This window comes from Lissotriton vulgaris, chromosome 1_2 (assembly GCF_964263255.1).
Source record: "Lissotriton vulgaris chromosome 1_2, aLisVul1.2, whole genome shotgun sequence".
In the NCBI taxonomy this organism is placed as follows: domain Eukaryota; kingdom Metazoa; phylum Chordata; class Amphibia; order Caudata; family Salamandridae; genus Lissotriton; species Lissotriton vulgaris.
The window spans coordinates 317,130,491-317,155,607 of NC_141686.1; the positions used below are offsets into that span (position 1 = coordinate 317,130,491).

The window sequence follows — 25,117 nt, forward strand, 5'->3', positions numbered from 1 at the left end:
ACTAAGACACTACCAACTGAGTGTCGTCAGCGTACGAAACCATCTGGACCCCCCAGGGTAGCACAATATCCGCGAGAGGCCGCATGTAGATGTTAAACATGGTAGGACTCAGCGAAGATCCCTGGGGTACACCGTACTGTAACCCTGTCTGTTTTGAGTGGATGTCATCTTCGCAGACCATGAATGATCTCTCGGAGAGAAAGGACTGATGCCACTTAAGGGCCGTCCCCGCTACCCCCACCTCCATCAGTCTTTGAATCAGAATGCGGTGATTTACCGTATTGAAGTCTGTGCTGAGATCCAGCAGGATAATAGCAGCGCAGCCTCCGGTATCTACAATTTTTCTAGCATCTTCTACCACCGCCAGAAGGGCCGACTCCGTGCCCTGCTTACTTCTGAATCCAGTCTGAGTGGGATGTAAGGCACCATTACTTTCCACATATGCTGCCAAAATGGAATTCACATGTTTTTCAGCCAGTTTACTAATGCCGGGTAGTAAAGAAATAGGACGATAATTCGCCCAATCCCCGGGATCCAAGTTGTTTTTTAACAGTGCTTTAACTCGCGCTTGTTTCCATAGTGGAGGGACCTGTCCAACTGCCAGAGAAGTATTAATAACATTCTGGATAACTGGAGATACGGTCTCTGATACTAACTTAAGTACAGAAGGGGGCGCGACATCAACTGGAGATCCTGACTTAAGGTTCTCCAGGAGACACTGTGAGTCTGATAGAGTAAGAGGAAAGAACACCTCTAGCTTTACATATGGGAGGGCGTTAGGAGGTTGCAAATTAATGTCCAGATGGGGAAATTGCGAATAGATGTTAGTCACTTTACTGAGAAAAAAGTTAGCAATTTCATCACATAGCCCTTGAATATCCGAAGAATCAGGGAGAGGGTCAGGGGGAGTGGTAAGGGATTTAAACATTTTAAAAATTTCCTAGGGGTGTTGGCGGCCGACATAATCTTTTCCTGATGGTACTTCGATTGGGCATCCTTTATTCCAGCTTTATACTGTCTAATTGCTATTCTATACTTCGCCTTGCTCAGTGTGGAGAAATCTTTCCTCCATTTCCGTTAGCGCTGCTTACAAGTTTGTTTAAGACTTCAAAGTTCAGGCGTATACCAAGCCTTCTTGTTAGTACCAGCTCGACGGCAGAAATTTTTCTTCGGTAGAGTGATATCTAAGGAAAATTCCAGCCAGCTATTGAAGTCATCATTGGCTACAATAGGATTGTTAACAGAAGCGGGGGTGGAGTTGTTAAGATTAGTTACCCACTCTTCCACCACGAGTTTGGACCAACTCCGACCCAACTTATTAGCTTTTGTAGAGGATTGAGGAAAAGCCTCAGGAGACCAGACAAAGGAGAGTAGTGAGTGGTCTGACCAGGGTACTGCAATCGTCTCCTTCAAGATAATATTGTCTAGATTAGTGATCAAAGGATCTAGTAAGTGGCCAGCTTTATGTGTAGGACCAGTTACGATTAATTTGAAATGAAAAGCTTCCATTCCTGCCACAAGTTCTCGAAGGGAGAGAATTTAAATCGCCCAGGTAAATATTAAAGTCACCAAGTATTGAGAAATTAGAAGTATGACTGGCCAAGTTTATAGCAGTACCTAACAGATCATTACAAAAGGTAGTATGACCCCCAGGAGGGCGGTAAAGAAGCATGCCTGAGAAGGTACAGGTGGGAGTAAAGGTAATAGCAAAAGAAAAGCTTTCGCAATCAACCAAATAGCCCTTCATTGATCTACAGCTATAGACGTTTTTAAATATAATGGCAATACCGCCTCCCCGCCCAGACTCTCGATCCTGTCTAATCAAAGTGTAATTAGGAGGAAGGGCCAAGACCACATCTGTGTCGGAGGCTGGATTCGTCCAAGTTTTAGTAAGGAAAAGGACATCCGGATCTCTCTCCTCCAACAGCATGTGGATTTCATTTGAGTGCTTGGGCAAGGAGCGACAGTTCAGATACAAGAGGGAAAAGGGGGTAGTCTCGTTAGTATCCAAGAAGGGAGATTCACAGGGTATGAGTGTAAAAGCGCAGAAAGGGCAGTGCGGACAATGGTTACCTTCATCCTCCAAAGGGATAGTATGCAAACAGCTGTCCGTCAGATTATCTCTGATCGCCAATAATGCATCCCTGCTAAAGTGAATTATTTCTGGGGAATTTCGGCCAGGGATTCCTGCCCCTAGCCCCGTCTGGCGCGGACGGACGCAGAGGGGCTTGCCTCTGGTGCGCCCGCTGCGCACGCGCGCTGCACGCTAGCATTTCCGCGTCTAAATACTTGGGGCTAACAGCCCCTCCCAACCACTAGAGCGCCTCCCCAACAATGGCGGCCACTGATGGAAGAGCCTGCCTCCCTCAGCCAAGATGGTGCGGCTGGGTGAAGGGAGTGAGTGTTCCCGCTCAAGATGGTGCCCAAAGATGAATTTTAAGTGGGGGTAAGTGGAAGTGAAATGTGCTGTTAAAAAACAAAGCAGAGCAAGAGCAGCAGATTTTAAGTTAAAAAGAGCGTAACAACTTGTGTCACAAAATAAAACAATTACAGTTTAACAGGCGATCGCTAACATTCTTACAGCAACCGCACAGGTCGCAGTCACTTCTAGTATCCTGAGACTGAATGGTGTCACTGGATCTGCATTCTTCCTCATCCCTTCCTGCAGTCATATTAGAAGTACTTGCTACTTCTAGTGGGTTCTACACACTAACAATATGCAGTGCTACCCTTTGACTTGACTTCAGCGCCTTGAGTATTCTTGAAGGTGATGGCAGTGGTAGTGGCTCATCTCTGAAGGTCCGGCATCCCAATATTCCCGTATCTGGATGACTGATCAAAACTGGTTTGGCAGAAGTGGTGTCTCAACTTCTGAAGTCCACAGCATCCCCGTTGTTCGGCCTTGGCTTTTCAGTCAATGAGCACAAATTTCACCTCCGGCCCTCTCAATGACCCCAGTTTATAGGGTTGCTACTAGACACCTCCCTTCTATGTGCCTTTCCTCCAACGCGAAGGCTAAGCAACATTCAGAAAATGGTTCCATTTTTTCAGCAAGGTGTGAGATTTCCAGTTTTTAGAGTCCTAAGGTTTCTAGGTCTGCCTGCTGTGTGCTTTCTCCTAGCCACGCACACATACTGGCACATGAGAGCCCTGCAGTGGTTGCTCCGCAGGCAGTGGCTACAGTGCGAGGGAGACCTGTCTGACTCCCCTATCACTGTGTCAGAAGTGGTTTTGTGGGGGGCCAAGGCGAACCTGAGCTATAGATGGCCCCCCATTCAGCCATGACTACATTAGTAATGGATACCTCCGCCCTATGATGGGGAGCCCATCTGGAAGATCTGTAGATCAGAGAGCTCTTGTCTCCTGAGGAACAGGTTGATCACATCAACCTGTTGGAACTGCAGGTGATTCAGTTGGCAATCAAGGTCTTCCTCCCCTCCATCCAAAGTTGGTACATCTAGATCTTGACAGACAACACAACAGCGATGTGATACGCCAATAAACGGGGGGAGAAATAGGGTCTCTCCTACTTTGCCTGGAAGCATTGAGACTCTGGGCTTGTGTACACCACTAAGGGATCTGGCTCTCAACCAGTCACCTAGTGGGGTCTCTGCATGTCAGAGCCGGTGTTATCTTGCCGACCACGAGTGGTGTCTTCTGGAAGTAGTCCAGGAGGACTTCATCCAGTGGAGCTCTCATCAGGTGGACTTGTTCGCCTCTTCAGAAAACGCCCTAGCGAGTGGATTCAGCCAGCTCAGTTTTCCTCACTAAGGTAGCATTTGCACTATGCCTAGCAGCAATCAACTTGGCATCCTTGGCAGGCAGTGTATAAGGGGCAATCACAGTACATAAAGTACCCAAGTGAGCTGCCATGTTTTTGATGTGGCCAGGCCATGGGATGGAGTGGGCTTGGAGTGCTAAACCACATCCTTGCAAAGTTCCCTCCAGAAGAAGGTACAAATATTTGACAACACCAACACCTGCAGGAAAACAGATGCCCACATAATGATAAAACAAATATTTTCTAACCCAGCCTTTCATGACCGAAGTACATATTGTTGCCTTTAGAGCCAGCATCTCCTTCATAAAACTGTTCTCTAAAGTCTAATTTCTGTGGGTGCCTCCTCCTTATCTTGAAACAGAAGTTTTTGCTTAATAAGCCGTAAACAAATAAGAGATGTACCTGCTGCCCCATCCTGCCTCTTCTCCTCACAGACAATTGTTTTCACGTTCAGTCTGATAATGTTACAGATCAAACCTGTCTTGGACTGAGACTCATTTAGTTTGGAATCAAAGATGACCCCCAGCTTGTGTCCTCCCTGCCACAAGCACATGTTTCAAATCTTGCTCCTCCCACACTCACATCCGCATTTTTCACAACTTGCATCCTCCAACACTGACACGTGTACATGTTTCACAACTTGTGTTGTCCTACACTGGCATGTGTACATGTTTCCCAGCTTGTGTCTTTCCATGCTGCCAAGTGTGCATGTTTTCCCAGCTTGCGTTCTCCCACACAGCCATGTGCATGTTTCGCAACTCGCTCCTCCTACATTCCCATGTGAACAGGTTTCCAAGCTTGCGTCTTCCCACACTGCAAATTGCTGCGCATGTTTCATAGCTTGCTTTATCCCACACAGCTACATGCACATGTTTCACAGCTTGCTCTTGCCACACACTTGTTTCACAGCTTGCATCCCCCCACACTGCCACATGTGCATATTTTACATCTTGGGTCCACCCAGACTGCCACTTGTGCATGTTTCAGAGCTTCTGTCCTCCCACACTGCCACATGTGCATGTTTCACAGCTTGCGTCCTCCCACACTGCTACATGTGCATGTTTCACAGCTTGCGTCCTCCCACACTGCCACATGTGCATGTTTTACATCTTGGGTCCACCCACACTGCCATATGTGCATGTTTTACAGCTTGCTTCCTCCCACACTGCCACATGTGCATGTTTTCCCAGCTTTCGTCTTCCCACACTGCAAATTGCTGTGCATGTTTCATAGCTTGCGTTATTCCACACTGCCACATGCACATGTTTCACAGCTTGCATCCCCCCACACTGTCACATGTGCATATTTTACATATTGGGTCCATCCACACTGCCACTTGTGCATGTTTCAGAGCTTCCGTCCTCCCACACTGCCACATATGCATGTGTCACAGCTTGCGTCCTCCCACACTGCCACATGTCAAGTCAAGTCAAGTCAAGTCAAAGAATTTATATAGCGCACTACATACCCGGAGGGTCTCAAGGCGCTTAGGAAGGGGAGGGGGATTACTTGTCAAATATCCACGTTTTAAGTTGCTTTCTGAATGCTAGGTGGTTCTGGGTAAGGCGAAGGTAAGTGGGGAGTGAGTTCCATGTTTTAGCAGCCAGGTATGAGAAGGATCTGCCTCCCATGGTGGTCTTGTTGATGCGAGGTACAGTGGCGAGGGCTTGGCTGGAAGAACGTAGTTGGCGGGAGGGGGTGTAGAAGGACAGTCGTGAGTTGAGGCATTCTGGTCCGATGTCGTGGAGTGATTTGTGTGCGTGGGTTAGCAGTCGGAAAGTGATCCTCTTATTGACGGGTAGCCAGTGGAGGTCTTTCAGGTGGCCAGAGATGTGTTCGTTGCGCGGGATGTCTAATATGATCCTGGCTGAGGTGTTTTGGATTCGTTGGAGTTTCTTCTGGAGTTTAGCGGTAGTACCTGCGTAGAGGGTGTTTCCGTAGTCCAGTCGGCTCGTGACCAGAGCATGGGTGACTGTTTTTCTGGTTTCGGTGGGGATCCAGCGAAATGTTTTTTTGAGCATGCGGAGAATGTTGAAGCAGGATGAGGATACGGCGCTGACTTGTCTGTTCATTGAGAGTGAAGAGTCCAGGATAACGCCTAGGTTCCGTGCATGGTCTGTCGGGATGGGTGCTTTTCCAAGGGCTTCCGGCCACCAAGAGTCGTCCCATGCAGAGGGGGATGTACCTAAGATGAGGACTTCTGTTTTATCTGAGTTCAGTTTCAGACGGCTGTGTTTCATCCATTCGGCAACTTCTTTCATTCCTTTGTGTAGGTTAGTTTTGGCGGTGCTGGGGTCATTGGTGAGAGAAAGGATCAGTTGAGCGTCATCCGCGTAAGAGATGATGTTGAGGTTGTGTTGACGGGCGATGGCCGCGAGGGGGCTCATGTATACGTTGAAAAGGGTGGGGCTGAGTGAGGATCCTTGTGGTACGCCGCAGATGACTTCAGTGGCCTCTGACTTGAATGGTGGGAGGCGGACTTTCTGGGTTCTTCCGGAGAGGAACGAGGTGATCCATTCCAGTGCTTTTCCTTGTATTCCGATGTTTCTGAGGCGTTGTAAAAGGGTGCTGTGGCAGACTGTGTCGAAGACTGCAGAGAGGTCGAGGAGGATGAGGGCGACTGTGTCTCCATTGTCCAGTAGAGTTCGAATTTCGTCTGTTGCTGCGATGAGGGCGGTCTCAGTGCTGTGTTTTGCTCGGAAGCCAGATTGTGAGGAGTCGAGGGATTTGTTGGCTTCGAGGAAAGCGGCGAGCTGGTTGTTGACAGCTTTCTCGATTACTTTGGCCGGGAATGGAAGGAGCGAGATGGGGCGGTAATTTTTGAGTTCGGTGGGGTCCGCTGTGGGTTTTTTCAGAAGGGCGGTGAGTTCAGCGTGTTTCCAGCTTTCCGGGAAGGTGGCGGAGTTGAAGGAGCAGTTGATGACATCTCGGAGGTGCGGTGCTATGACGGAGTCTGCTTTGTTGAAGATGTGGTGAGGACATGGGTCTGTGGGGGATCCTGAGTGGATGGAGTTCATCAGGCGGATGGTGTCCTCAGTGGAGATTGGGTTCCACTCGTCCTATACTGCAACATGTGCATGTCTCACAGCTTTTGTCCTTCCAAACTGCTAAATGTGCATGTTTTACATTTTGGGTCCACCCACACTGCCATATGTGCATGTTTCAGAGCTTCCGTCCTCCTACACTGCCAGATGTGCATGTTTTCCCAGCTTTCGTCTTCCCACACTGCAAATTGCTGTGCATGTTTCATAGCTTGCGTTATCCCACACTGCCACATGCACATGTTTCACAGCTTGCTCCTGCCACACTGCCACATGTGCATGTTTCACATCTTGCTCCTCTCACACTGCTACGTATGCATGTTTTACAGCTTGCTCTTCCCAGACTGTCACCTGTTTCACAACTTTAACCTTCCCATACTGTGTGCATGTTTCACAGCTTCCGTCCACCCACACTGCCACATGTGCATGTTTCACAGCTTCCTCCTCCCACACTGCCAAATGTGCATGTTTCACACATTTCAACCTCCCACACTGCCATGTGTGCATGTTTTACAGCTTGCGTCCTCCAACAGTGCCACAAGTACGTTTCACATCTTGCGCCCTCCCATACTGTCACATGTGCATGTTTCACAGCTTGCTTCCCCCACACTGCCACATGTGCATGCTTTACAGCTTGCATCCTCTTTCACTGTCACATGTACATGTTTCACATCTTGCGCCCTCCCATACTGCCACTTGTGCATGTTTCACAGCTTGCGTCCTCCCACACTGCAACATGTGCAAGTTTTACAGCTTTCTTCCTCCCACACTGCCATATGTGCATGTTTCACAGCTTACTTCCACCTACGCCGCCACATGTGCATGTTTCACTGCTTGCGTTCACCACACTGCCACTTGTGCATGTTTCAGAGCTTCCGTCCTCCCACACCGCCACATGTGCATGTTTCACTGCTTGCGTTCCCCACCCTGCCACTTGTGCATGTTTCAGAGCTTCCGTCCTCCCACACTGCCATGTGTGAATGTTTCTCAGCTTGAGTCCTCTTGATTGGCTGTAACTGTCATTACTTCCTGTTGAGCGATCATCTGTAAAGGGCGCTGATACTTGTTCCGTTGTGTACATATTTGGCACAACATTTCCAGCATTGTAAGCCAATAGTTGATAATTGCCTGGCCTTGGCTTTTACCTGTGTAGTCTGGGGCAGGGAGTTGAAGGGTTTACAGTGTTACACAGAAAATAAAAAAAATATTTATATTTACAGTTAAAGTTTTATGAGAGTGTGCATGTGCCAGCACATGTGTGTATATCTGTCCTTTACTTGGTAGTAACTGGACCCTTCCCTCTTTGGGTAACGCTGTCTACACTGGAGCACCAGGGCCATAGTATGCTTGTAATCCAGTAAAATAGCCAAGAAGCTGCCTTTAGGCGCTTGTCCCTCATAGTATGTTAGGAGAGGGGGTATACCCAAAATAGTCACTGGGACCTGGGTGTAAGTGGTACATAGATATGTGGTCCCAGTGTCCCTCATAGTATGTCAAGAGACATCAGTGAAAGCTTGTGATGCGGTGGGGTTAGAAACAAAAAATACGATAGTAGATGGCAGCTTACGCACTCCTTTACTGTAAGAAAAGAGGATTGAATTCTACAAGTAAGAGCCTCGTTCACTGCAAACAAAATTTACACAAATCCAGAAAGTGCTAGCTCATTGGTGGGCAACATACGACCCTGAACATTATGAAACTCCTTTTCTGTAGGCGTTACATTTCTGCTAACATTGGCCTTCATTCGAATAAACTCTGAGGTATCTTCAAGGGTCTGTGTCTCTGAATGTCAGTGAAGCATACATACGAGCTAAATGGTGTTAAAGTTCATCCGGCATGAACATAAAATGTGATACAACTAATAATAGTCACGATTCAGAATAAAAGGTGTCACCCTCAACATTGTAGAGCCCAAACCTTCACAACCCAGCAACTACCCCTCCCCTCCCCCCAAACAAAAGGAGCTCCAGTCCAAACTCTTAGCTGCTCCCATTGGGTGGTGTCTTGTTGAGTGGTCACAGTGGCTGAAGTGCAGGGACCAGTCAAAGAATCACTTGGGCCCTATGTTTTTTATGGCACTGATGAAAGTATCCAGCCAGCAACCACTGGAGTCTCCCTAGTGTGGCTATATTTGTCATGTTTTGTATTTCAGGATCTGTCTTTATTGTCAGAATTTTCCTTTAGTGGGGACTCCAGGGACACCGCATGTAGTTACAGATGATACTGGTCCAGCTCAGAATGTGTCTCTTTATGGGTAGATTTGGCCAGGACTCCAAACCTAGGGGCATATTATCTAGGAAGTGGCAGTTTGAGGCGTCAGCCCCCTTGGCTTAACGCCTCTCACTGCCACTTCGGAAATGCCAGGCTGCATCATATTACCAAGGATATTGTGCAGCCTGGCGTTTCCCCCTGCAATGGTGCTAAGTCTCACGACTTAATGCCAATGCAGGCACCCTTGCACCAGAGTGCAAGGGTTTCTGCGAGCAGGGAGGTTTATGTACAGGAAGGTGTCCCTTCCTGTACATAAACCAACCTAAAATGCCATTTTCTAACTTACATGTGTGCAGCTTAATGCAGCACACATGTAAATTACAAAATAGCATTTTAAGAAAAAGGTTTGATATGTACACAAACCTTGGCATTTTGCTTTTTCCATGTGTGCTGCAGCACACATGGAAAAGCAAAGGAGAAATGAAGCATTTCTCCTTGTTTCGCCACCTTAAGACCGGGATTTTCCTGGTCTTAAGTTTGGCGTGCAACCTATTATTGCCTCTCTTGAGAATAGGTGGCAGCGTAACTTCAATGGGTGTTTAGAAAGATAGTTCAAACTGGTTCCAAAACACATAAATCCAAGGGCCTAAAAGTCTGTCTTTTGGTCACCCTGAGGTGGAAGAATGAGCGCCCCTTGACCCTGTCACCAAGTAGGTCGCCCCCTCAGCCACCACAAAGTCCTCCTGAGTGACGCTACCCCTGCTGCTGCCACTCGCTGTGCCCCGGTTCCTACTGGGTGTCCCCCGGGTTAATTTCATTTCTGCTCGTTTTTGTTTTCATTTCTGTTAATTGTGTGCCCATTGTTATTACCTGTCTTGTGCCTGCCCCGCCTTATCTTGCGCCCGTTTTTTGTGCCCTCTTTCCTTCTGTGCAGCCCGCCCGCTCCCCCCTCGCTCTCTCCCGCCGCTGCATCCCCTGCGGCCCCCCCCCCCCCCGGTTCAACATTCGCCGCTCTGCTCCCGCCTTCCAGCTGCTCCTCCCTCCCTCTTCCCCTCATATGGAGGCTGCGCGGTGGTAAAGGGAGCGACCTGTGACCCTGTCACCAGGTAGGTCGCACCCTCCGCAACCACACGGTCCTCCTGTGTGACGCTACCCCTGCTGCGGCCACTCGCTGTGCCCCGGTTTGTACTGGGTGTCCCCCGCGTTAATTTCATTTCTGCTTGTTTTTGTTTTCATTTCTGCCTGTCTTGTGCCTGCCCCGCCGTATCTTGTGCCCGTTTTTTGTGCCCTCTTTCCTTCTGTGCCACCCGCCCACTACCCCCTTGCTCTCTCCCGCTGCTGCGTCCCCTGCGGCCCGCCCCCCTCGTTCCCCATTTGCCGCCCTCCTCCCAGCTGCTCCTCCCTCCCTCTTCCCCTCATATGGAGGCTGCGCAGCGGACACGCTCAGCGGGCGCGCCTCCGGCACGCCAAAGGCAAGCCCGTCCGCGCCTGTACCACGCCCAGCGCCAGGACCCCTGGCCCCCGCCGAAGCCAGGAACCCCGACTGAGATATGACACTGCCACCCTCCACGCACCGGCCACACGCTCGACCCCATCTTCTCCGCCAGCAACCACGTCTCCTTCAGCCACTCCACCGGACTACATTGGATCGACCACAGCTGCATCCATTTCACCTTTAAGAAGACTACTTCCCACCACCGCCCGCAACAGATCCCCCGCAGAAGCTGGAGCAAAGTCTCCACAGACCAGCTAACCACATCACTGAGCCAGAACCCACCAACGAACACCAACGACGCAGCCCGGAACCTCGCACAGTGGATCACAGACTGCGCCGACGCCCTAGCTCCACTGACGAACCCCCCCCAGGCAAGACCGGCAACAGGAAAACCACATGGTTCACCGACGCCCTCAAAGAATCAAATAAATCCTGCCGAACTCTCGAGAAATCCTGGCGCCACGAACGAACAACAGAAAACATGACCGCTCTCAAGAACCCCACTCGCAAACACCACCAGCTGACCCGCACCATCAAAAGAACATCGTTCAAAGAGCGCGGGACAACAACACACACAAAAGCAAGGAACTCTTCAGCATCGTAAAAGAGCTCTCCAACCCCAGCGCCAGCAACAATGACATTACACTGTCGCAAGACCTCTGCAACTTCCTCGTCACGTTCTTCTACCACAAAATCACCAATATACACAACAGCTTCGGCGCTCAAACTCCGCCACCACTCACCAAACCAACGCCCCCCACCACCAACCTCAGCGCCTGGACACCCATCAGCACTGAAGACACCACCCACGTCATGAACACCATCCACTCTGACTCCCCCTCGGACCCATGCCCTCACCACATCTTCAACAAAGCAGACACCATCATCGCACCCCACCTCGGATCGTCATAAACAACTCCTTTACGTCCGCCACCTTCCCAGAGAGCTGGAAGCATGCAGAGATCAACGCCCTTTTAAAGAAACCCACTGCGGACCCTAAAGACCTCAAGAACTTTTGCCCCATGTCTCGCCTTCCCTTCCCGGCAAAAGTAATCGAGAAGACCGTCAATAAACAGCGGACTACATTCCTTGAGGCAAACAACTCTCTCGACCCATCCCAGTCCGGATGTCGAGCCAACCACAACACCGAGACCGCCCTCATCGCAGCCACCGACGACATCAGGACAACGGGGAAACAACCGCTCTCATCCTCCTAGACCTCTCAGCCGCCTTTGATACCGTCTGCCACCGCACCCTAATAACCCGCCTCCACGACACTGGGATCCAAGGAAAAGCCCTGGACTGGATCACCTCGTTCCTCTCCAACAGAACCCAGAGTGTCCGCCTCCCTCCCGCTCCGCGGCCACCGAGATCATCTGCGGCGTACCCCAAGGCTCCTAGCTCAGCCCAACCCTCTTCAATATCTACATGAGCCCCCTCGCCGCCATCGCACGCAAACACAACATCAACATCATCTCCTACGCCGACGACACCCAGCTGATACTCTCCCTCACCAAGGACCCAGCCAATGCCAAAACCAACCTCCAGGAAGGAAAGAAAGATGTCGCGGATTGGATGAAGCTCAGTCGTCTGAAACTGAACTCAGACAAGACGGAGGTCCTCATCCTCGGACAATCCCCATCCGCCTGGGACTGTGGTAAATTTTAATTACCTATACGGAATTTATGCGGTAAAGTTCAATAAGAATAACTCAGTCAAAATAAGAAGGCAGAGTCCGTGGTATTTGAGGTTTAAAGTGGGGTTTATTCCTTAAAAAGGAATTGGTTCGAACCAATGGTAGCATGACCCATCGCCAATAGGGTTCAGGGTGGGAATTGCAATGGACATGTACAATGATTTATTAACAAGAAATCGTATATATAGTCATTTCATACAGTAACATTGAATGCAGAAGGCGTAACAGCTGAGAGAAACGAGATAAGAACAGAAATACGTAACAAAAAGGCGTGCACTAAGGCGTACACGGAGGTGTGTGCTAGAAACGTCACATGAAGGTGTCATAAGTGGGTGGATCCCTAGAAGGATCCTGCAGAATCAGCAAAAACATGTGGCAGAGATGCGCGCGCAGCAGCATGACGTATGATTGACGTGTAACTGGAGGGTGAAGGGGACTTGACATTTAGCCCGCCATGAGGAGACAGAAGTCTGGGATGTCAGAACAACCTAATCCCAAATCATATCTAATATCTTGTGTTTGAGGAACTGTATTATCTAGAAGGAAAAGTCTCTCGGGCAGAGGCTATTCTATACTGACTGCTAGTGCGTGCATATGTGACTACGTGTCTACATGAGATGTGAAGGGCCATGGGCCTACCATGGTAACGGAAGCTATGAATTACTTGCATGGAGACAGTGAGGCCGGGCCCTTTGCTCTGCAGCTGGGAAGGATGTTTACCTAAACTGCTAGACAGGAATGTATTTTTCGAGGAGCGGAGCAGATAACTTGAAGGCTGAATACAGTCTTGGCAGGCCGGCAGGCTGAGCCAGGCACCGCTAGCCGCGCAGGGAGTAAGTGAAAGGTCATGGATACAGATGTAGGTTCAGGCTGCAGCTTCCAGAGGCAGAGGGCTGGAGAAAGCTTGAATGGCAAAAAACAAGGCCCAACTCGCCAAGGGCCAGGAAAACGTGAAAGTGCACCATGTAAAGACGTTGGCAAGGCACACTTAGGAACTGAATATCGGACCCATTCATGGTGGATCTGAAAGAGGACATGTTAACGTTGGACGCAAATGTATTTGAGTCTTCATAGCTGGTTGTGGAGGGAACTTACATGTACTAGCAACAGGTACATGGAGCCGTTGGGGTCTACGATAGGGGACACAATTGACCATAAAAATTTATATTACCTCATTCCCTCCTTGTCCCCTACGGACCCTTCATGATATATCAATCCTCATTAATCTATCAATCTGTTCATGTAACATCATTTGCTCTTTTTTCTTCTTATGGCGTTTCGAATGAGGACTTGAATGAGGAATACATGATGTGGCGCACAAGCCGCAAATCGCTGGCCCACATTGCAGACATAGGCAACAACTGAATACTATGAGAAGGCCAATACCTAGGAAGGATAGGACTTTCCATCCCCAGGCTGACAACGTTGTCCAGAACCAACCGGACCAAGTCCAGGTGCCTGGATTCTGGTGTATCAGACTTGCAATCTTATGAAGGCGGGTTATGGCTCTATATACTGATGGCGCGTTTTCTGGAATGAAAACACAGCAGCTCGACCCGATGACCTTACAGGCTCCGCCCCTATCGGCCAGGATGACGTCAAGGACGAGACGATTTTGAAGAACAACAATCCGCATAGCAGACTGCTCCTCTGTCAAGTTACCTAGGGCGGAAGTAGTTTCATTCACTACTGCTTCAAGGGTTCTAGTTAATTTTCGTATCAGTTTACTATTAAAGACAGCACCTAGGTAGGGAAAGAAACCTTTATTGAAATCTGTATATTGTTCCCATGCTGTTTCAGTATAGTCGACAATCGGGAGATCTCTCTGGGGCCTATTGTGTACTAGATGAGTGTTTCTGTGATAGTCAGGAGGGGCTAGGAAAACAGGTGGCAGAAGGAATGCAATGTAACAGGTGCCATCCCAATCTAGAGGTAAGCGTATATATGCGGTATGACCACAAATGAAGTAGGAATGACGTGAAGCTTTAAACGTAGACTTGCCCTTATCACTGAATTCGATCACAGTAGTACATCTACTATGACCCAGGTGTACTGAACCATTCTTTCTGACACATAATTCACCTTTAACTGGAAGTACGGACATGGCGGGCAAGACTGGTTCTACTTCGGATTCAACACTGAGAATCATGAGGTTAAGTGTAAAGTTACCTAATCCATATACTTCATTTTCTAGATCAGTTCCTGTCCTTTTGGGGAGACCGTCCTTGTCAGGGAAACATACTTTATGCAAAACAGTGTTCAGGTTTCCCCATACCCAGTTACCCTGGTAGACTACGGAGTCTGAATCCAAGGAATTAATCAAACTAAACCATGCACCACAGGACCCATTATGTGTGAACGGGTATGGAAAAAGAGGCAGAACTCCTTTGTATTTCTGATAGGGAGGGAGTCGGCCACATATCCAACAATTAGTAGCATTGCTGGTCTGATGGGAATGATGTAACATACTAATGAATGTATTGTTGCGCAGCGCAAGTCTGTAAGATAGTTCGTGTGGGGGTAGTTCGCTAAAAGAATGCTCGGCAGTGACGTTGAATGAAGAGTTTGCACACTTGAAAATAGGGTAGTACATGTGTAGAAGCACACTTGCAGCAATAATCAGAAGACTTAGGAAAAACATAATCAATAAAGTCACAATACAGTGGCTGCAAAGAGATTTGCAATATTCACGTTTCTTGAGCTGTTTCTGTCTATCTCTCTCTCTATTGGGGTCTAGGGGATACATGTCAGAAAACACGTTCAACCGATTCACCTAGGGGAGGACTTAAACAATTAAACTGTCTGACTTGCTAGACCTCAATTTCTTTTTATACTCCTGCTGTGGAGTTTTCTCTATCAGGGGAAGTTTAGAGTCACTAGAATCTGGACAGTCCTTAGAGGGGGAGGGTGAGTCAGTCTCTGGCAATGCACGAAATTTCTTCACGTGACTGGAGTGCAGCCACCCTTTGCGGCCCTCGACCTTGATTGCAGTCCTCGTGGTGAGAAGTACCAACTTCGGCGCCTGCCACCTGGGCTCCAGCGGACTTTTCCTGTCGAAATTTCTTACAAGCACGATATCTCCTGGAGCAACGTCATGTGGTTTCACCTCGGTGTTGTCGGGAAAGGCTGCAGCGACCTGTGAACGACATGATTGTAGTGCAGACATCAAGGAAGCAAGGTAATCTGTCAACATATTACAATCGACATCGGTAATTTTTCTGGGCAAAGGCGTCCCCCACATATTCGGTGGTCTACCAAAGACCACCTCATACGGGGATAGCCCTGTTCTGGAATGGGCGACCATCCTCATGTAAAAAAGGGCGACCGGCAAAGCTACGATCCAGTCAACACCCTTCTCCTTACAGATTTTTGCAAGACGAGTTTTCAGGGTCTGATTGTGTCTCTCTACGAGACCTGCTGCTTCAGGATGTCGGACACAGTGGAACTTCCATTGGTAGCCTAGCAGGAGAGATACCTGCTTCATAAGCTCAGACGAGAATGGCTGACCGTTGTCTGAGTATACGACACGGGGCAAACCATATCGAGGGAAGAATTCACGAACCAGCTGCTTGGCAGTGGTCGGAGCAGTGTAATCTGGGACTGGATATGCTTCTGTCCATCGGGAGAGTGCACATACAACTACGAGGACATATTTGAAACCTCGACAACGTTCCATCTGAATATAATCCATCTGGAGGACTTCAAACGGGTGATCGGGAGGATGAAAACCACCTTGTTCTACGGGAACACCTCTACCTGGGTTGAACTGACAACAAATCATGCAAGTACGCACTTTCTGTTTGGCTGCTGCTCGTAAGTGTTTATTGAACCAGAGATGTTGAATACTGTCTAACATGGCTTTTTCTCCTAAATGTGCTGGACTGTGTACTGTATTAATGATAACTTGAACCATAGAGTCGGGGAGAAACCATGTGGATTTTCCCTTTGTCATCCATCCTTGTTCTGTCTGGATCCCTCCTAGCTCAACCCATTTCTTGATTTCATCTGGCGTAGCATGTGTCTGTATGTCAATTACATCTAGGGCGGGATCCTTAACTGTCATGCAATGTGTCGGAGTCGCGACTATTGTCTTTGTCAGGTCAGTGGTGTGAATCTGATTCTGAGCTGTATGTTTTGCGGTTCGGTCTGCCAGGTCGTTACCCTGGGAAATAGTATCTGTAACCTTTGTATGTGCCTTGCACTTCATGATGGATATTGCTGTAGGCAGATGTATTGCATCTAACAGAGTTTGAATGAGGGGACCGTGTTGAATTTTGGCACCGTGAGAAGTCAAAAAACCTCTCTCTCGCCAGAGGACACCGAAGTCGTTAACAACTCCGAATGCATAACGGGAATCTGTGTATATGTTAACTCTCTTGTTCTCAGCTTGAATACAGGCTTGTGTCAGAGCGATGAGCTCTGCTGCTTGTGCTGACAGGATGTCAATACGATTTGTTTCTATGACTTCAGTTTCTGTTGTGACTGCGTAGGCGGCCACTAATTCTCCTGTACTCGTTCTCATACATGAACCATCCACGTAAAGTGTCAGGTCTGGATCTGGTAATGGAGTGTCTGTCAAGTCTTGTCTGGGTTTCGTCGTTATAGTAATAACTTCAATGCAATCATGTGCCAATGGGTCTGTTTCTGTTAATGGCAAAAGTGTAGCAGGATTCAATGTATTACAACGTCTAATTTCTATGTGTGGCTGAAATAGTGTCAATTCATAACCTGTCAATCTTGCTATAGTCAGGTGTTGAGTCTGTGTTCGATTTAAAAGAACTTCCACGGAATGTGGAACTTGTACTGTCAATGGATGTCCTAACACTATTGAATCACTTTGTCTGATTGCTAGAGCTGTTGCTGCAACTGATTTCAAGCACGCAGGCAGAGCCTGGGCTACTGGATCCAATGTACTAGAGAAGTAAGCACGCGGTTTGTGTGAACCTGCTTGATCCTGCGTGAGTACCGACAATGCAGTACCTTCACGTTCTGTGACAAAAAGTGTAAAAGGCTTACTGTAACATGGTGTCGCTAAAACTGGTGCTTGACATAAGGCTTTCTTTAAGTCGTCAAAAGCTTGTGTATGTTCCTGAGTCCAAGGGAGGACAGTCGAAGACGCTGCCTCCTGAGTTGTTAACTGAATGAGTGGCTTTGCTAGAAATGCATACTGAGGGATCCATTGTCTGCAGTAAGAAGTGAGGCCTATAAAAGCCCGCACCTCCTTTTGTGTCTTGGGTGGTAACATGTTTGCAATTAACTGGATGCGATCTGGTGTTAGCTGTCTCCCCCATTTGGACAGCAAGTGGCCTAAGTAAACAACTTGCTGAACACAGAATTGCAGCTTCGAAGGGGATACCTTGTGCCCCTTGTCAGCCAGGAAATGTAAAACCGTCAGTGACGCTAGTTCACATTCGGGTTCGCTTCGGGCGGTGATCAGTAGATCATCGACATACTGGAGTAGGGCAGTGTTTTCAGGCATGTGTATACTGTCTAGTTGTCTTTTCAGTGCTTGGCTATAGATGCTGGGGCTTTCTGTGAATCCTTGAGGTGCGCGTGCAAATTTGAAGCTTCGTCCATTTAAACAGAATCCGAAAAGGTATTGGCTTTCCGGATCAATAGGGAAACTAAAAGAAGGCGTTCTTCAGATCAATAACAGTAAAGAACGTTGCCTCAGAATCAATAGCTGTCAATAGAGATGAGATATCTGGGACCACAGGGTACTGCGGTACAATGCATTTATTCAATTCGCGCAAATCAATAACCAATCGGTAAACTGGTGGTGCATTGGGATCTGTACGTTTAAGAATTGGAATGATAGGAGAATTACATAAATTCGAGTTGGTTTCTACAACCACTCCTTGTGCAATGAGCTCTTCAATGATTTTCAGTAAAGCCACTACAGCATCGGGGGGTAACTTGTATTGTCGAATACGTGGTAAAACGACACCTGGCTTGAGTGTGACTCGATACGGTGTAATGTGCATACAACCTACATCAGTGGGGCCTTGCGCCCATAAATGTGCAGGTACATTCTGTAATCGGGGATCAATATCTCTCAACACATAGTGACCTTTAAAGTCACGTAGAAACAACCGTACTCCTTCCGGAGAACAGCAAATAACAGCTCCTAGAGCTTTCAGAGTCTTGATACCTAACAAGTTTTCTGGACATGACTTAATGAGCAGTAAATCTGTAGTACGTGTCAAAGGACCAACTGCAAGGGGAAGTGGTTGCGATACTCCGGAACTCCGGGATACTTGCGGAAGCCGGAGGTTAGCTACTTGCTCACGCACTGTTTGTCTGTATTTTAAAAATTGTTATTCTGATTTTAGCCACTCAATCTTCACAAGCTCACCTGGTGAAACGCTGCCTCTTAGCGCCAGCCAGACCCCCAGAGCAACTTGGAAATCGCCCTCTCCGCCAGCGCGGCAAAGGTGTAGCCACGCCCCCTGCGAGGCCACGCCCACCTAGGAACCAGTATAAAAAAACGCTAGAAAGCGCAACGAATCATATGACCTGAAACTCCCTTTGAGGCGGAAGCCGGAGGTTAGCTACTTGCTCACGCACTGTTTGTCTGTATTTTAAAAATTGTTATTCTGATTTTAGCCACTTAATCTTCACAAGCTCACCTGGTGAAACGCTGCCTCTTAGCGCCAGCCAGACCCCCAGAGCAACTTGGAAATCGCCCTCTCCGCCAGCGCGGCAAAGGTGTAGCCACGCCCCCTGCGAGGCCACGCCCTCTATCATTTACTACAAATGTGCCGCCCCCACCAGCGCAGCGGTCGAGCGCAGCGGGAGCGCCTAAGGCAAGCCCGTCTGCGCCCGTCCGCGCACGACCGGGCCTAGGGCCAGAACTCCTGCCCGATTCTTCTTACCCAAATATAAAGTACTCTCGCAGAGAACTACTGAGCCTCAGACCCCCCCCCCACCCTCCTGTAATTATACCCATAATCTCAAGGGACCTTTCACCCGCTGCTCCTTATGCAAGCCAGTCCAGCTTACGCTCCCCACTAAACCTATCAAACCCGCCACCCTTAACCTTGCCTCTCTAAACTGTCGTTCACTTCCAAAACATGCGACACAGATTACCGACATCATAGAAGACCTTGAAATTGATATACTCTTCCTCACGGAAACGTGGCTCGGCCCTCACTCGCAATCAGACATGGTATTAGCAACACCACAGGGCTACTGTATTCAATCCCTACCCCGCCCTCCAGGCAGAGGAGGCGGTGTAGCTATCATACATCGAGAACACCTCCACTGCAAAACCCACGACGCACAGATTACCGATGCAGAAAGTCTGCATTTTACCGTTACTCTCAACCCAACCACTTCTCTAGCAGGACTCCTTGTTTACCGCCCCCCCGGTCTCCCAGGCCACTTCACCTGCTCTCTTCTAGACCTAGTCACAACTCAGGCCCACTCCCTATCAAACTATATGATAGTTGGGGACCTGAACATCCACCTAGAAGATCCGGCCGACTCAGCAGCCAATGATCTGATTCAAGATCTAGCGGCTTTTGACATCCGCCTCTTAAATTCTGGAGCCACCCACACTAAGGGCCACCTATTAGACCCGGTTTTTACCAGCTCGCCCTCGATGCTAGCGAAGGATGCCCTTCCCCTCCCCTGGACAGACCACTTCCTTGTCCCCTTCCAATTACCTGGAACCTTCAGGAAAAACCGAATACCCCCCACCTTCAGTAAGGACAGGACCTGATCCAGACTCCCCACGATGAATGGGCTAAGACCCTTGAAAAAAACATCCCTGCTCACGCTGAAGATCCAACTACGGCAGACAGAAGATTCAGGGACTGGATTACCGCCTCCCTAGACCTAGTACTCCCACTCAGAAATAGAGAAGACAAAAACGGCAAACATGGCTCAGCACCATGGTATTCCGCAGATCTAAGAACACTTCGCAAAAACTGCAAAAAAGCCGAACGACTCTGGAGAAAAAATTGGCAACATGCAAACAAAGAAGCCTACCAGTCTACGGTCAAACTCTACAAAGAGGCCATTAAATCAGCCAAAGCTTCTTACTATGATACGCGAATACAAGAAGCATCTAATTCAGCCCGGGAATCCTTTTTAATCGTCAAAGAGCTGATCAAGGTCCCCACCACCTCCCCCTCCAACACCCCCAAAGTTGACAGAAGTAATGAGCTAGCGAACTTCTTCAACGATAAAATCACCCACATCCTGGCCTCCCTCCCACCCCCCAGCTCCCCCAGCCTCACGGAAAACTGCACTCCCCTCGAACAGACTGAAAGTATCCGTCGCCCCACGCTACAGTCATTCCGACCTGTTACCCCCCTAGAGGTTGAGCGAACCCTAACAAAAATGAAAAGTGGATCACCCTTGGACCCAGCCCCTATCAGGTTCCTCAAGACCGTAGCCTCAGTAATTGTACCTACCATCACGGATCTCATTAATTGCTCGTTCGCCCACGGTACTGTTCCCGACAGCTGGAAGAGTGCTGTGGTCAAAGCACTCTTGAAAAAACCTCAGCTAGATCCATCGGACCTGTCCAACTACAGACCAATATCCCTGCTCCCTGGCATCAGCAAGGTCACTGAGAAACTGGTAAACATCCAACTATCCCAGTTCCTTGAAACTAATGACCTGCTCCGACAATCACAAACCGGATTTCGCCCAGGCCATGGGACGGACACCGCACTGCTCGCAGTCATTGAAGAGGCAAGGGGCCTACTGGATTCAGGAGGATCAGTGGCAGTGATCCTCCTGGATCTAAGTGCGGCCTTTGACACGGTCAACCACTGTGTCCTTCTGCATAGACTAGCGAATGCTGGACTCACCGGGACAGCTATCAAATGGATCGAATCCTTTCTTACAGGACGCACTTTTCAAGTGTGGGACGATAAGCATCATTCATCCACCCTCACACTCACCAGCGGCGTCCCCCAGGGCTCCTCCCTGAGCCCGACGCTTTTTAATGTCTATATGGCCCCCCTTGAGGACGTGGTAACCCCATTCAACATAAAAATGGTGAGTTACGCTGACGACACCCAACTAGTCGTCTCCTTGTCCCAGTTGATTGACCATCCTGAAAATTTGACTAACTGCCTCATAGGCATCCACAACTGGATGAACGACTCATCACTAAAATTGAATGGGACAAAGACAGAAGTAATGCTACTTGGCAAGCAATGAACAACTATCCCTCCTACACTATGGCCCGATGTGTTCGGAGAAATTCCCCCCCCTAAACGCGAAATCAAGACACTCGGGGTGTGGCTTGAGCCACAGCTCACGATGATAACCCAAGCAACCAAAACCTCCGGCACATGCTTTGGGCTCATGCGCACGACCCGTAAAATCTTGCCCTTACTCCCACCTATGTCCAGGAAGCTCCTCATCCAGGGACTAGTGCTTTCCCGCCTGGACTACAGCAACCTGGTCTACTTGGGGGCCCCCGAGTCTACAATCACGAAACTCCAGCGGACACAGAACGCGGCAGCATGCATGATTACTAACACTCCCTCCAGAATGTCCGCTAAGCCAGCCCTCAAGGCCCTGCACTGGCTCCCCGTGCGCCAAAGGGTGCACTTTAAAGCAATGTGTACAACACACACGCTTTACAACGGATCCGGTCCAGCGATCCTCAGTAAAATGATCACACCTTACGTAGCAACCAGATCCCTACGATCTCAAAATGAGAATTTAGTCAGCATCCCTAGATTCAAAAGAACCCGCACAGGAGGTCGACAATTCTCCGTTCAAGCGGCTAAGGGCTGGAACGCACTCCCTCGCGCCCTCAGACTAGAACCCAACTACCTTGCTTTCCGCAAAAAACTAAAGACCCAGCTGTTTCCTAAATAACACCCCTCGGTCGCCCTCCCCCTCTCTCTCCCTCATTAGGATTTCAAGTTACATAGCGCGGGGATGCCCTTGGGTCACCAGGCGCTTTAGAAATCGCTAAAATAAATAAATAAAAAACAAATACTTCATTAACAATAGGCTTGCCTGAAAAACCAAGGGAAACATTCTGTGAGCCTGAGAGGGGTGCCCCTGGGACCTCGTCGTGACTTATCGTTGTTCGGCTTGCCCCTGTATCAATTAAAAACTTTCTGTCTTTCCCTAATACTTGACTGTGTACATAAGGACCCTCTTGATCTACAGGAACCTCAATAAGAGGCAAGCCAACTTCCCTCTCTAGGCTGTTTCATGTGTATCGCTGATAATCTGGATAATCAGTCTGGGCATACTGGTACATCTGCTGTGATGCGTGTTGAGTTGCAGCAATCGGTTGGGGCTGTGGTACCGCTACTGTCTGTTGTGAGGCTTGCATAGGCTGGATATTCTGTGGTACTTGTTGTTGGACCTGGTCCTGTCTAGGAGGACGTGGTCTCTCTTTAGTTTTACCCGTAGCTATATTATGTTTCAAAACTGCACAATCGTTTATATAGTGACCTGGCTGTTTACAATAGTTGCATGTCCCTTTAACAGGAGCTGCTGAATTATTGGACTGTGTCGTGCCCTTTTTCTGACCGTCAGCTGGAACTGACTGAGCAACTAACATTTTCATTTTAGTGTCTTTCATGCGTCTCTGTTCGTGTTCGTGTTCCTCTCTAATTCTATTCTGGTGGTACTGTAACATTTGTAACATTTGTGAAGGTGTATTAGCTTGCCATGTGCTCTCGACTTTCTGTACACGATTCTTAACTTGGGGCAGGGAATTTTCGACTAGCTTGGTTACGAAAAGATGTGGATATGACTCGCTACTTGCTTTCAGGCCACTATTAATACCAAAACATTTCTCAAATCGGGAATAAAAATCGCTAGTGTCTTCATCGGGTTTCTGTTTACAGGCTGAGATAGCATCCCAGTCCTCCTTTTTAGTTGCTAATATACGTGGCAATACTTGCACTAACAATCCTGGTAATGCTTTAGATTTGTCCCCAAGCCCTGTTCCTGGGGTACGAGTCTTTTCTTCGTCTTCTAATGCAGCCCAATCTATCTTTAGGTCTCCTACCTCCCAATCCTTTTCTTTGAGTTTCTCGTAAATACCGGAAGACATTAACACTTTCAATATTTTCATAATGTCGGGGTAGGTGTAATGCCCCATGAGTAACATGTCTTTGATTTCGCGATGGAAACCTGCTGGATCTTTATCATGACAGGGCACTAATTTCTTCATTTCTAACAGTTCCATTTTCGTTATGGGCGTGTACACAAACACGCGTCTAAAGGAATTATCAGCATTCTGGACCGGATGCACTTCTCGCAAGGTGTTCTGTCTGTCTATGTAATACGTTTTTCTGTCTATGGGTGGAGCTGGAACAAACCGTGTATTCAGGAAAGTATTATACCTGTGTCGATGTTCTAGAATTACTTTAATCAAGTCAGTACCTAGACCTCTCCATTGTGGCGAGAGTAGTTCAATTAATATATCAGGTAAGGGACCTGGATCAGAATGATGGCCTTTGAATAATGTAATGAGATGCTGAACCATGTATATACCAGCTAATTTCTGTTCGTCAGGGGAAAGGTTTAAAAAGGTCTGCACTAAACCATCATCACTATATGTATCAGGATCGTCAGTCCATTGTACGGCTGACCTGGCCAATTCTTGTTCATCCATGGAATTGAGTACATGGTACCCCATTCGTTCTTGTAGTATTCTATCAGTGGCCTGGAATAGGTGTTCGGGGGTCTTTGGATTTGACATGGCAGTTTGAAAGATTCTTTTACTTTCCGGACGTACCGGACGCATTGAATTATTATAGGGTCTTCCCTTACCTACATATGCTATCATTTCTCTGGCTGGTAATTGTGATTGTCCTGTTGCCGTTTCTGGTGCCTCCTCCTCCCCTGAGGATTCGACCTTGTCTGAATCTATTTCTGGTTCTTGCGATCTTCTTTCATGTATTTTTATTACTGCATTTCTGATCCTTCGGTACATATTTTCTATACAACTCTTTTTATCATGGTTCCCGTCTGCTATATTCTGACCCCATCTATTAAGTGCTCTCATTTCTTCCGGGTTTACACCCGGCCTATCTTGTTCTCTTATTAGGCAGTTTATGAAAAACCGTAATATCTTGGCTTGGGTGTCAACTTTCTGGTGAGCCATGGCCTTGCCAATACTTTCAGGGCCTTCCCCTGTTTGAACAAAATGATATATTCTGTCTAGATGTTCAACCATTCCTGGTAGTAACAGTAAAAAGTTTGTAACCCGTCTTAGTCGTACTGATGACAACATCATTCTGTCGTCATTTTTACCGGGCACTGGATCATATCTGCAGTCTGAGAGACGTTCGTTAAGTATGTCATAATCGGCTGATTTAGGTGTACGTTGTTGTGCTAAATCCCTATAAGTCAATCGGAGTGCTGGTGGCGGTGTTTGAAAACCTGTTGCACCTCCCGAGGTGCCAGGACCAAAAGGATTGAATGGGTTGGTGATCGGAAGAATAGGTGCAGGAAGGGTTGGGGGAACAGGTGCAGGGGGTGGAACGGGAGAAGGAGTTCGTTGCGGAGGTGGGAGTAGATGATTTCGGGGTGGAGTACCATCAGCGGGTAGTGGTTGAGCATGTGGATTTGTATATGCGGGAGCTATGTCATCTAGATAGGAAGAAAGGAATATGTCCTTTGTGGTCTTGTGATGTACTTTAGTCGGGAGCAGGGGAGGGGGCAGATCCTTCGGTATTTCCGGAGTGGCCTTAGGTAAACCCTCGGCCAGTAAAGGATACATACCATTCATAAGAGTGTTTCGCTGTCGGTCTACTTGTTCTGTTTTTACTCGTATCCCCTCCTCAACTAATACGTTTTCTTGGGCTTTGTCTGAATCCTCTTTATGTTTCTCTGCTTTTCTGAGTGCTTTCTCTGTACGTCTGTGCGATTCTTTACGCCATAGTTCAATGGCGTCT

The 25,117-nt window shown here is 48.3% G+C and overlaps 1 protein-coding gene across 1 annotated transcript in view; it reads left to right on the plus strand.

The window, feature by feature from the left end:
* Positions 1 to 25,117, plus strand: part of LOC147736607 (equilibrative nucleobase transporter 1-like) — a 569,280-nt gene that overhangs the window by 315,552 nt on the left and 228,611 nt on the right. The window lies entirely within an intron of this gene.